Genomic DNA, 12,915 nt, shown 5'->3' with positions numbered 1-12,915 from the left:
AAAAGCTAATAAAACCTATCGTTGGGTGAGTATTAAAAAAAAAAAAAAAGAATAGATACACTAACTTCACAGCCCTGTAGTAAAACTGGTGTATATATAGCAGCATGAGAAAGAGTTGTGTCAAAGGTCATACAAAACTACAAGACAGACGTAACATTTTGAAATATCATTTTTTAGTAAAAGTGTTCTGGACAAAATATTTGAAGATTAAAACATATTAGCAGTTTTTATGGAATAAAACAAAGCATTTGCATTAAGTTTCTGAGATAAAATCCAAGTCTTGCTAAGAAAGTTGCTGTTGCAATGAGTCATTTTAAGTTTGATTCCAAAGCACTTGAAAAACTCATTCACTGTCCTCTAGAGCAGCGATTTTCAACCTTTTTAATCTCATGTCACACAAACTAATTACTAAAATTCTGCAGCACACCAAAAAATGCATTGTAAAAAAATTAGGCAAAATTTTGACAAAAAACTAGGTATAATTTTGATTCATTCACACTGGATGGCTGTTGTGTTGGCTGTTGTCATTTTTTATTTGCCAATCTAAGGGGAAAAAGGTCAGTGCACCTGACGAAATAATCAGGTGTTGCATGTTTTAAAAATTCTTGCAGCACACCGGTTGAAAATCTATAGTAATGTACGGTGCAGGGAGAGAATTTGGGGAAGCCTCAAGGAGTCAAGGAAAGGCCTTTAGCCTGAGCCAACATGGAGAGTAGACTCATGCCTTACCCTAAAACACAGCAAAGGGGTATTTATAAATATAACTCTGTAGCAAATAGTGCTTCCTTTTCTTCTTTTTATTTTATTTTATTGTATTGCTATTTTAGTGAATACTGAGCAAATTCTCTTAGAGGTCTTTGCTGAGATAGCTATTATTTTTGGTTCCCCCTAGAGGCTATTGGAGATACAGTAATAAATTAATGTCCAGTTCTCAGTGACTTTTATACTAAGCCACTTCTAAAAGAATGGATGGGGGATTTTGGAGACTTTAGAGGAGCAGATAACACATCTAAGACACAAGAGGCTATCAAAAGCAAAAGGAGACTTTAGAACACAACTCACAGGCATCCTTAAAATGCAGAAAGGCTTTATTAACTTCTTTGTTCAAATACAGATTGAGTTGTCTTTTTTCAAAAATGGGAATGTCAGTTTTCCTAATACAAGTATATCAAGGCAGAGTTAAAGTTGTCTCTGTAGACGAGTAGGGTAAGGGTATTCAGAAAGTCTAGATTTATTCATGAAGCAAATATTTATTGAGTGTCCACTGTGTGCCAGGCACTGCCCTAGCCATGGAGTTACTAGTAGACTGATGAGTATTAGGAAAAGCATCATTAGTGCCCTTTGCAAAATATGTCTAGTAAAGAAGAGGGAAAATAATCAAGTAACATACAAAAAAATGTACATTGAAAACAGCTAAAATGCTATGGAATGAAGGTACATGGTCCTAGAAGAGGAGGAGCCATACAAGAGAAGGATTAGTTATAGTGGTGGAATGGATCAAGAAGAAATTATCTGAAGAAGTGACATTTGAACTGAGGTCTGAAGAATAAGAAGAAATTAACTTGTTGAATTATGTAGGGTAGGGGTGTTCTAAGAGGGAAACAATATATGCAAAGGCCCTAAGGCAGAATGCAATATGCATGGTACATTCTAGAAAATAAAAGAAGACTGTGTGACTATAGCACAAAGAATGAGGAGAGTGAGAGGGCCATGTTCAGGATTTAGGTCATTATCTTAAAAGCACCGAGAAGCCATTTAAGTCTTATAAACTGGGGAATGATATGATCAGATACATGAAAAGTATATTATGACTTCAAGGTATAGAATAAATTGAAAGATGCAAAAACAGGGAGACCAGTTAGAGTGAATTGTGAACCAAAGCAGTGAATAATGGTATCTTAGCTTATCATGCTAATGGGAAGAAAAATGTTTTGATAAGTATTTAGAAGGTAAAATCCATATGAAATGAAAATGGACTAAATATGAGGGGTGAGAGAGAATTGTCAGGAATGATTCTCAGGTTGCTGGTTTAAGATGATTTGCCATTGACTTGGGACACATAAAGGAAAGATCATGAATTTGGTAATGGACATGCTGAGTTGGGGATAGTAGTTAAACAAGCAAATAGAGCAATTGGGAAGGCAGTTGGTTATAAGCAGGTGCAGTTGAGGGGAGAGGTTTGCATTGGAGGCAGAGAACAGTCTACGAATTTCTGGTGTATATGTGGAATATTAATGCTAGAGCCACAGGTGAGGCTTTTGGTGGGTGGGGCTTAGAGTGAGAAGAGAGAAGGACCTAGGAGCTCTAACAACAGAGTGATTAGGAATAGTCACAGACCTCAAATCACCTATGGCAATTGGGTATAATCCAGTCTTTGCAGTCCAGTGGCATGTGTGGCACAGAAAAATAAGAGTCACTTAAAATTATTTATTTGTTCAATTATTCAAGAAGTACCTTGTGAGCAGCAGCCAACGAACTAGGTACTAGAACTAATCCAAAGAAGAGGAAGGCACAGACTCTGCCTTGGAGTATCCCATAATCGGAGGGGGGGTGGGGAGGAGAGACATCAAGCTCTAGATCCTCAACTTGATGAAAAAAAGTATGGGGCCATGGAGAAATCCAGGGAGTTGAGAAAAGGGCTTATTCTAAGACTTGGGTGTGTGTTAAATGATTTGGAGAAGGATTCAAAAGGAACCGAGGTCTGGATTGGGGTCTTCCAGAAAGCTCAACAATTAGGTGAATGGGTATCTTAATACTTTTTATTTAGGGGGAGGAGGAATGGAGCAAAGCTAGAGTTATCATTGGAAAAGAAGCAGTTGTTATTTGTATTTTGGGGGGGAAAGGAGAGGTTTGGTCATTTTGTGGTTGCACAGTGTCTTTGTTTTGATCTTTGGCCAGACATTTTTGAGGAGTCTTGTTTTTGTCTTATTCGTAATCATGGAGAGTCCTCACCTGATGTTGAAATTATGGGAGGCTGTTTATATTCACAGGAAAACGCTATGGCCTACTGGTAGTCACTGGGCCAGCTACCAGTGGACAGTTATCAGGGCTGTGTTTCTTTCTCACCCGACAAGTTGGGATCAAGTTAGGGGTGACAAAATGGTCAAGGATAGATTAGAAATGGGATGGGGAATGAAATGGAAGCTAGGAAACATGAACAGAAAAAACTAATCTAAACTGACATAAAATATCTATCACCCTTGTTCAGCTCAGGAAGGTCCATCAATCATTCTAAGAAATTGTCTATTCATTCTCTAAAAATTCATTTGTACTTGCATGGACCACAATACAAATTCTTCTTCTAAATAGTATATTTCTTTCTCCCTCCTCTTTTTTCTTTTCTTCCCTCCTTCCCTCCCTCCCTCCCTCCTTCCCTCCCTCCCTCCCTCCCTCCCTCCCTCCCTCCCTTCCTTCCTTCCTTCCTTCCTTCCTTCCTTCCTTCCTTCCTTCCTTCCTTCCTTCCTTCTTTCCTTCCTTCCATAACCTCAGTCATTAATTCAAAGCATCTACCATTAACAAATCAATACTTTATTATGTACCAGGCACTGGGGTGGTATATTACTTTTCCATTACAACATAAACATAGCAGCCTAAAACAATACAGTCTGTAGGTCATAGTTCTGTAGGCCATCAGTCCAGGCATTTCATGGCTGTGTTATCTGTTCAACATCTTATAAGGCTAAAATCAAGGTGTCAGCTGGGCTGACTGCCTGTCTGGGGGTACTGAGGAAGAGTCCACTTCTGAGCTCATTCAGGTTTCGGCAGAATTTGTTTCCTTGAGGCTGTGTGGTTGAAGTCATATAGACTATTGGTCAGGGACAGCTCTCAGCTCCTAGAGGCTGCCTGCCATTTGCTGCTACGTGGTCCCCACGGGCAGTTCATAACATGATTATACGTGCTTCTTCCAGGTCAGCAGGAATGAATCTCTCTGACTTCTTCCTCTGCAATCAGCCGGCGAAAGCTTTCTGCTATTAAAGGACTCGGGTCTAACCAGGATTACCTCCCTTTGCCATATAGCACAGCATAATCACAGCATCTGCCCACACTCAACAGGATGGGATTGTACAAGGGCAAGCAAGGGTCACTAGGAGTCCCTTGGAATTCTGCTTACCTCATCTAGATAAATACAGATATCAACAATCAATAGTGCCTGTCTACAAGGAATTCAAAATCTCACGTAAGAGCCAGTCATATAAACACAATTTAATTATTCAGTATAATAACAGAGCTACATACTTGTGGTGAGGTGGAACAAAGGAGGGAATATTTCACTTTACCTGCAACAGAAGGATGGCAGAGTATTCAAGCTGTTTTATGGAAGAGATGTTTCAGCTGAGTGTGGAAGGGCAAGCTGGATCATCAGGTGATAGGGTGTGGAAGAATATTCCTGATGGAACGTTGCTAAGAATGGAAAGTATGTGTGGGCTGGGGAGGCATGGGTCTTGGCCACTGACATGTAGTCCAGTGAGAAAAGGGAGCTGATAGTAGAGTCTAGCCATAACAGATAGAGTTACGAAGTAGAACAGGAGCAGGTAAAACAGACCCAGGAAGAGCAGCCATCAAAGATATAGTGTTGGTTTGAACTCTCCACAAGCAAGCAAACCTCCCCAGCCCACTCCTCCTTGGGTGGTGGCTTGATTTGGTTAAGCAGCCATCAAGTGAAGGACATCATCATTTTATCTTGCTCTGTCATTTTGTGCTTTAAGCAAACAGAACTCCCCCGCAAAAGGCTCAGAGAGACGAATGTTTCAATTTCCTTTTTTTTTTTTTTTAGAGGAATGAGATGATTTTGCATTTGCTACGTTAGGACAGCACCTTAGAGTTAGACACTTAAATGATGTATCATTGCCTTATAAAAATCACAAGAACAACACTTAACTAACAATAGTTGGGGAGAATTAGCATTAAATGCTTAAGAGCAATTTACGGGAAAGAATGATCAGAAGACAACTATACTGAAAATGAAAGTGCAACTGTTTTAATGTACTTTTTGTGCAAAAATGTATATTGAATTTGGGTGTCTAGAGCACAACTAAGAATGAATTGGATTAAAAAACCCATCTATTACACAGCATGATTTTAAAAACAAATACTTTTATTAATCAATTGAATAAAAATGGACATACACTTCTGAGGTTCTGTATTGGACTTTGATGGGTTTGGGTAGGCAGGCTTATAGCTACATTAAATTGTTTTCTTTGAACATTTAGAATATATTTTCTTGATAAAATAGAAAACAAGGACAATAATGAACAGAACTCAAAGTTTTAAGAACATGCTCTGAGGACCATAAGTATTTACTGTCTGATTTCTCAGAGAAAACATAGAAATAATTTTAAAAGCTTTGAAATAGCCCTAGCTGGTTTTGCTCAGTGAGTAGAGCATTGGCCTGTGGACTGAAGGGTCCCAGGTTCGATTTTAGCCAAGGGCACATGCCCAAGTTACAGGCTTGATCCCCATTGAGGGGCGTGCAAGAGGCAGTCGGTCAATGATTCTCTCTCTCATCATGTTTCTATATCTCTCTTCCTGTCTGAAATCAATAAAAACATATTTTTTTAAAAAGTGCTTTGAAATAATAAGATTCTATATTAATAACCATTAAAAGGTAACAAACATAATTTTTCCCAATAGCCAATATGCTTCCAAGGTGACCAGTCTTTTTGATAAATGAATATATAAGTATCTACACTAATAAAAGAGAAAGATGCAAATTGACTGTACCTCCATGATGCTCACCAGCCAATCAGGAGTGAGTATGCAAATTAACCCAACAAAGATTGAAGACACAGAGTGAAGACTGAAGATTGAAGAGGCTTGGCTTCTCTGCTGCAGCCGGAGCAAAGGCCTGGGTCCCAGGTGCTGGAGGAAAACCAGTGCCGGCAGCCAGGGGAAGGAAGGCCTATTGCACGAATCTTCATGCAATGGGCCTCTAGTTTATATATATATATATATATATATATATATATATATATATATATATATATATACACACACACACACACACACACACACACACACACACACATATGTATGTATGTATATGTATATATAATAGAATTTTGCTTTTGTGTAGTACAATTCATCAGATCCTAGGAACATCAGTTAAAATGGTGGGAAAAGGTCATACTAAAATGAATGTTACTACTAGTAGGAACACAATTGAATGATTTGCCAAAGGAGTCATTGCTCACTTCACTTTAAATAAGACATGAGCAAGAAGTATCAGGGGTTTGAGACTAGGCACCTGTTAAGGGAGTTTGTGGAAACCCATTCAGCAGTTGAAAAGGAGAGCATAGTTATTTCTTAACTTATTCAAAGAACATCTATTCAGATGCCTATAAAGTGTAAAGCACTGGGCTAAGTGCTTTAAAAAGAGTCTTCCTTAAATTCTCTCCTCAGAGAACATTCAGACTATCTGTGTTTCTGGAAAATGTCATTATTTGGAGCAAAGAACAGCCACCTACAATATTTTTTAGAACACGTTTTAGATATTTGATTTCTTGTGATACATATGGATAGAGGTAGAGATTGTCAAAGTAAGAAATATCCAAACCTGTAGAGAAACTTTATGAGAGGTTATTTGATCCAAACTGATGAAATATGCCTGAAGAAAGATCTCAAATGTTTCAAAGAATAACAGTTTTGCAGCTTCTTCTATGCATTTGAAATTAAGGAAGGAAGGAAAGGAAGATCACCTGGTGGTAGGAGAAATCAACTCAGGGATGGGATCATAGGATAGTTAAGATTATGGTTCTCTTGGGAGGCTTGAAAGGGAACATTTCAAAGGTGTGTTAACCTAGATGCACAGAAACATTGGACAGGTCTTGCTTAAGGCAAAGATAAACCTTTTAGTAAAGAAATTATATGCCTGGGGCATGACCACCCCCATGACCTATCCAGTTAGGTTACTTTCCATAGAACCCCCCTTTTTTTGTCCACAAGATGTATAGAATCTATCATTTGTCTATCTATCTATCTATCTATCTATCTATCTATCTATCTATCATCTATCTATCTATCTACCTATCATCATTCTAGACAGAGAGTGAGAGATATTGAGAGATAAATAGATATAGAGATATTGAGAGATAGTGAGAGATTGAGAGAGGGGGGAATAAAATTCATTGCCAATGTAGAAAAGAGGAGCGTTGCAAAATGATTTACCCTATGAAACATTAAAAAAAGAGAAAATAGTCTTTCTAAAATATACTGTTACCTAGGCTTTTCTTTCCAAAGCTAATAATTAAACTAAGGTTATCTGTCTTGCTGTAGAAAAATGAAAGTATATTTTTAAAGCCTGCTTCCTTAAAATGAAATGTAAATGTTTTGAAACTCAAATCCATTTGAAAAACTCAAACATTTTAATTTGCTGAGAGAACGAATAATTATCTGCATTGATTTTTTTTCTCCCAATCCTTTTTCTCTTTCTCCTTCCATATTAATGGCATTACCATCCAGGTAGCTTTCTAAGCTGGGATACTTTGAGTCATCCTCAATTTCCTCCCTTCATACTTAGTCACTAGATGCCATTCCACCTCTGGAATGTATCTCAAATCTCTTCTCTTTGATTCTACTGTCATTCTTTTTGTTTGTGTCTCATTTCTCTCATGGACCATATTAATTGCTTACTTAGTCTTTTACATATTTTTTTCAACAACTATTTATAGAGCATTCACTGCTGTGTGTTATCTATTTATTAAAAGCACAACAATTTCATCTCCTGTCCTCTCATATTTGAGCTCAAGATACTATAATCAGCTATATATTTGATATCTCCATTTGGCTGTCCCATTAGTATTTTATACTTAACTTATCCAAAGCAGAACTCAGAATTCACTCCCCCCGAATCCCAGCCTCCCGACTGGTTTCTCTCTCATGTTACCCCTTTTCAGTAAATAGAACTGTCAGCCCTCCAGTAGTTCAAATGATAAACCTCAGAATCATCTTTCATTCATTCATCCCTTGTTAACTCCTCTTCATCCAATCTTTCAGCAAGTCCTATTGATTTGGCTTCCAACATCTATCCTGAATCAAGCACTTCTCTCCATCTCTTAATTAGACCATCTTGCTCAAATCCAAGTACTGTCATTTATTAGCTATGTGACCTTGGGTAATTAATGTCTGAAAGTCTTGTTTTCAAACACAAAATCAGACTTTTTAAAGACAAAAAGTAGATATCATTAAAGAAAAAGAATTCTAAAATACGACTTTACTTGTCAAGAACCAAAATCTGACTGAGTAAGGAAAAATGTACTGGTTTGGCCTTCTTATCTCCCCAAATGGATTTATTTTGACTGGTGGGAAAAAAAAGAAAGTTACTAGATTCTCAGCAGGAGTGGTATCAATGCCTAGGGTGTATTTGGGCTTCTCACAAAAATGAGGCATCTTGACTGGCATTTATTTGCTGGTTGCAATGATAGAATTGTCTTGCCTCCATGTGACTTTCAAGTATTCTATTTTCATAAATTGGGTTAGCCTCCATGTGTAGTGGAATTTCAAGATAGAAATTTTTTTGAGATATATTATAGAGAAGTCCTTTGACCTGACATTTAAAAAGAAGACCTAGCTAATTTATGAGAATCATGTTTCCTGTTTTCCTCCCTCCAAAAATCTGTATGTTGTCATCTCTGCTTCATTCAAGGTTATTCCCCTCTTTTTTTTTTTCTTATCATAGGTATATTTGTAAGTCAGGTCTATTCTTACTTATCCTACCATTATTTTAATTCTAGTATCCACTAACACCTCTGCTCTTTCCATTTCTTCTTGAAAGGGATGGCTTGTGAACTTCTCTTTTATTCAAACAAGATATTTAAGAGACAAACATTTCACTACTTTATGTTGTCTGCTGTAGTCAGGTATGAATATTTACATGTCACAGTATTTTATTATTAGTACTTTCTTTCTATAACTTCTTTACATTACAATTAGGGCATTATATTATATTTTTTTGCAAAAGTTTGTGTGTAGGTAGGTACCATTATCTATCCCATTTAACTTGGGATTATAAAAAGGGCTATTTCAAAATATTTGTTCAACAAAAGCAAATGCTGGGGCTGATAGGTTTGAGATACTGATTTAGTTGCAAACATGCCCCTGATAAAGGCCATAGAAGAGCTTAAAGGGCTGGCAGACAAAATAAAAGGCACAGTTCAGTTGAATAAGATGCAGATCATGTGGACATAATGGTTGAGGTTATAAAATGGCAGCAGAAGAACCAGCAGAAATCAAGACGTAACCCGAGTTCAGCTGAGCCTAACTGCATACTGTGGGGAGCTCTGTGAGAAAAGGAAACTCCCATAGACCACATCTCCTTCAGCCAAAGCAAAGATGCTACATAAGCTCCCTTAGCTTAGATCACCCTAGGGCCTAGGTAGTGGTTCTCAACGTTTCTAATGCCGCGACCCTTTAATACAGTTCCTCATGTTGTGGTGACCCCCCACCATAAAATTATTTTCGTTGCTACTTCATAACTGTAATTTTGCTGCTGTTATGAATCGTAATGTAAATATCTGTGTTTTCCAATGGTCTTAGGCGAGTTCTGTAGAACCTAAGACCATCGGAAAACACAGATATTTACATTACGATTCATAACAGCAGCAAAATTACAGTTATGAAGTAGCAACGAAAATAATTTTATGGTGGGGGGTCACCACAACATGAGGAACTGTATTAAAGGGTCGCGGCATTAGAAACATTGAGAACCATTGCAGAAAGACAATGAGAAAAGATGAACTTGAACATCTACCCCAAAGAGACAGAGGTTAACTAAGAAGTGACTGAGTTAAGTTGGATACTTTTCATTTTTCTCTTTCCTCAGGGAATAGAAACTTAAAGGTAAACTTTGGCACAGCCAATGTGGTTCAGTGGTTGAGCATTTACCCATGAAACCGGAAGGTCACAGTTCAATTCTTGGTCAGGGCACATACCCAGGTTGCAGGCTCAATCCCCAGTAGGGGGCATACAGGAGACAGCCAATTGATGATGCTCTCTCATCATTGATGTTTCTATCTCTCTTCTCTCTGAAATCAATAAAAAATATTTTGAAACAAAAAAGTAAAGTTTCATTCTGCTATTAGAAAATAAAGGAAGTTACATCAGTCCATATTGTTTGTGGACTCATGACTGTAAACTATTTTCTCCACTCATTCTTGCCCAAGCCCCTGCCATGTCTTGCCTGGAAAACTGCAACAGCCTCCTAATTGCTTTCTCTCTTCCTAATCCTAATCTATTCTTCATGGATATGAGTGAGCTTTTCATATCAATTCATCATAACTTTTCCTTGATTAAAACTCCCCAGTGGTTACTTTGCTCCTGTTATCATGGCTCTGAATGATCTGGCCCCAACTACCACGTCCTTTCTCTACCTTGAGCCTGCCAAGGTCTTTCCCACTCCAGACTTTTGTACTTGTTCTGCTTAGAAAGCTCTTCTCCAGGATGTTTGATACGGCTGGTTCATTCATTCCAATCCTTCATAGCTCATCCCCTTTGCCTCTGCATAACAAGTCTTTTCTGACTGCCTCCTTCTCACCACCCGTCATTTATTCTTTGTCATATGACCCTCCTTATTTACCTGATAGCACTTGGAATGGTCTCCATTGATACCCCAATTGATGGTAACTCCATATTTCCAGTTGTATAGGCCCCAAACCTTGGCATCATCCTTGGCTCCCCCTTCCTCTTATACCCCACATTCATTCCACCAGGAAACACGCTGATGGCTCTGTCTTGAAAATGCGGGCACTCTGACCACTTTCGGCTGCCTTCTCTACTACCACCTTGTCTTGGTCTGAGTCATTATCATCTCTCACTTGATTACAGAATAACCACTTAACTGGTTTTCCCATTCTATGGTTGCTCTCTTACAGTCCATTCTCAACAAAGCAGTCAAAATGACCCCTTTAAAACTGTTTAAATCCTTTAGTGACTACCCATTTCTACCATGGCCCACAGGCCCAACAATTTTATGTTGCTGGCATTTAACTCTTGAGGGGAAAAAAATATTGTCTTTATTGTTCACTAAAGTATTCCAAGTACCTAAAAATAACTGACAACATAATAGGGACTCAATACATATATCTGTGGATTAAATGAATGAATCTTGGTAATTGATTCATCATTTATTTTTCCATTGTTGGAATGTAAGATATATATGGTGGAAGGGTCCTTATTGGTCTTGTTTAATGTTGTATAAACAAAGCACTCAGAACTGCACCTGGTACAGAGTAAATGCTTGACAAGCTCTTGTGGAAGAAATCAGTGAATATCTACTATGAAAAGATTATTGTATCTGTTTATACTATAATAAGTTAATGAATACATTATGCATACAGGTAGTCTAGTTTCCATTCATCATTCACAGGCAGCTACCTATGGTGAATGAAGAGTGTTATACAATAAAGCAAAGAATAAACTGTTAATATAAATAGAACTTCAAGGAAAGCAGTATGTAGGGTTATGGTTGCCCCAAAGTTACAATCGTGTAGTGAACTGGAACATATTCAGTATGTATCACATTCTTTCCACAGTTTGCCCTGCCTATATAAACTCTCTGCTTAACTTCCTCAGGAAAAAGAAAGCCATTGCTTTTCTGGTTATTTGCAAAACTGCTTACCCCAGGGGCTTTTTTTTTTTTTTTTTTTGGTTTGTTTACAAAAATGAAAAAAGTCATTTCCGTGTATAAGAGCACTTTGTATTCTTGAAGGAGAGATTCACACTGCCAATCACTTACATAATCTATTTTGTTTTTCATTTGTATTGAAGGGCATTCATACCTCTATATTACTGTGTGCAAATCTAGGGAATCTAAAACTATTCTCTGTGATCGTTTGGATTGTTAATCTCTCCAGGGTTTCCTCAACAATCTCAGAGGCAGTTTCTGGCACCAAAGGGAAAATGGAGAAGTTGAGATGCAATTTTATCTCCCAATTGAACTTGATTAAATGGGGACTGTTCTAATCAAAAGTTTGAATCCCAGGGGAGTGCAATGTTGTTAACGGGTTTGAGAATATTTGAGAGGAACAGGGAGGAAGAGTGCTAAAGTTAAGGCAGAGAGAGAATCAGACAAGAAAATAATTGTAGTAAAGCTTATTAAGGCATAAAATTAGGTGAACAAATTGCTTCACAGAAAGTGTTAAGCTCATTGCTAGACTGGCAAAGGAAGTGGAAGGAAGCTCTTTGAAAACATTATTTTTATTATTTTAATAATTTGTGTAGGAATCGTAGTAGCTGCAATCTGTTAGCCAGAAACAATTGCCAGCTGGTGTCATCATGGAGTAACTATAGTAGGCTGAATGCAAATATGTTTTTCCTTTTCACCTGGAGAGCATTCAATTTTAGAAAATTTCTATTTATTTTCACCTGAATGTGAGGTCTGCCATTGTAGATAAGAAAGCCTGCTTATTGCATGATTTAAGAGCTCTGATTAGTTTCACATCAAGTTCCACAACTGTGATAGGGAGGCCACTCCTGGGACAGTGTTCACACCACCAACATTACCCATCATTAAAAACGAATACTTGGTTCCATGCCTGAATTAACTGTGTCATTGCTTGATTCTGTGCATTGTTTTCCTTGTGGTTACCCCAGGGAAATGTTGGTGCCTCCTTGGGTATTTTACTGAAAGCAAAAAGAGGTCTTCTAGGATAATGTTTTTTTGAAGAGGGTTAAAGGTACATTTATTTATGGAAACATATTTTGTTAGCAACATAGCTGTTACATTTGTTTGTTATAATGCTTTCTTCTGAAATTCTCCTAGATAATTTCTTTTAGCAATGCTATAATCCTGTTAAATTGTATTGTCTTTCTCCTTTATATGGGAACTCTCTGACTAGGTCCAAAATACTTCAGGGTGTGGGGATTGCTCAGCTTTGCCTTAAAGCCGGGGTCGGCAAACTGCGGCTCGGGAGCCACATGCGG

Source organism: Cnephaeus nilssonii, assembly GCF_951640355.1.
Source record: "Cnephaeus nilssonii genome assembly, chromosome: 8".
NCBI classification, from domain to species: Eukaryota; Metazoa; Chordata; class Mammalia; order Chiroptera; family Vespertilionidae; genus Cnephaeus; species Cnephaeus nilssonii.
The sequence above is the reverse complement of the archived record's forward strand: the minus strand, read 5'-3'. Positions refer to the sequence as shown.